Genomic DNA, 1,661 nt, shown 5'->3' with positions numbered 1-1,661 from the left:
CTGCTGCGGGAGGCGCGCGCGCTTGCATTGCTGTTGCCCGCGCCACGACGCAAGCTCGCCGCTTACTCCGTCTCTAAGGTACGACCAATATGTACAAAGTCGTGGATAAGCGTTAACTTACCAACCCTATGTTATGTACAACAGATTTTCTTAAATTTATGACCAGGGTTACCGAAGCTAATAGAATAAATGTCAATCATTGTAGTTCATCTGAATTTGTAACTCCTAGTACTAGTGGAAAAGGAAACTGCAGTAAAATATGTGAAGGCATTTCAAAAGAGCCCTGTGTACACGAAGTACCAACCAAGGTTTCCATAAACGAGATTCCTTCACGCACTGAAGCCGTAATTCAAACTAATGCATCCAATGTTTTTGTTCCCAACAGGTCATCGGCACGATATTCGGCAAAAACAGCAAGAGTGTCCGAAAGAAACGACCGTCGTTAAGTATTTAAGAAAACTATTTATACATTTAATTATTAAAACCATGGACTGCTAAATTCGTATATTAGAATAGTGTAAGCAAACATTACTTGGAACTATATGTGGAGTTAAATAATTGTGTTTGTTAGTAATTCTTTTGTAAAATAAAGAAATTGCAAAATGTAATGATCGGGGTGCCATGTGCATTTTTCTATCTAAATAGATATGTAAAATGATATCTTATATGACTTTAATATGAATATTAAAAATATCTAACTTCACAATAGTTTCTGACTAATTTTGCAAATATTTTGTATATAGTTTATCAAAACTCTTTTGTTAAGTGTAAAATAAAGTTAATTATTTGTGCTAGTATTTTCCAATCATCAGATATCTCAGCCTAGGTTAGACGATTACATCCACCTTCAAATTTATTTAGTTATTTACTTAGTTTTTCCAAGGAATAAAACATTATTATGTTTACTGGAATTACAGAATTGTACAAAAGGTAAAAACTTCTGTACAAGACCTCGCATTAGTTAATAATTAAAAGTAAACGATTATCATGTAAATATTAAGAATTAAGTGCCTTTTGTAAGTTAGATTTAAGTTACATTAATAACATTAAAATAAGTACAATGTGTCATGAAAAATATGAATTTGAGTACATACAAATTGCTGGCTGATTACGAAATAAATTTGTATTTTATAACAATAGCATTTTTATTTAAATAAATTATGAAACCTCCTTACGATGATGACAGACCGAAATAAAAATTACTTATTTTTTATACTAAACATGGCGAAGGCAAGGAAATTATACGAAACCTTTAGTAATTTTTTTCAAAAGTGACGCGAAAAAAAGAAGAAATGAATTCCCCTTCTACTGTTGTTTATTTAAATAAAATATACCTGGCAATTTTAAATTATTCATTAGATGTTCACAGACATCGCCTTTAAAAAAAAATAAGCCAGCGCTTGACCACGATTCCACCTAAGCTAAGTGAAGTCGCGCCCGAAGGATAGATATATAATTATATTTATAATTTAATTAACTTTATGTTTATTTTATTGCGATACTTCACTTGGATATTTAATTGTTATCCATTTGGCGAGGGTATAAAATAAATCTCATGTATTATCGTCAATTGCAGAGTGTAGAAATGTTCAGAGCTGTCAAGTGCGTCGTAAAACCTTATTGATTTTACGATAGCTAACTCTGGGTTTCAATTGTCTAAA

The 1,661-nt window shown here is 31.5% G+C and overlaps 1 long non-coding RNA gene across 1 annotated transcript; it reads left to right on the top strand.

Moving 5' to 3' along the window:
• LOC106103563 lies at positions 1–1,134 on the top strand. Its single transcript, XR_001225626.1, has 2 exons — positions 1–78; positions 386–1,134. It is a non-coding gene; the product is annotated as an uncharacterized LOC106103563 (long non-coding RNA).
• Positions 1,135–1,661: the final 527 nt, after the last annotated feature.

The sequence above is a fragment of the Papilio polytes genome, unplaced genomic scaffold (genome assembly GCF_000836215.1).
Source record: "Papilio polytes unplaced genomic scaffold, Ppol_1.0 DF823731.1, whole genome shotgun sequence".
In the NCBI taxonomy this organism is placed as follows: Eukaryota; Metazoa; Arthropoda; class Insecta; order Lepidoptera; family Papilionidae; genus Papilio; species Papilio polytes.
This window is presented reverse-complemented; position numbering and strand designations above follow the sequence as displayed.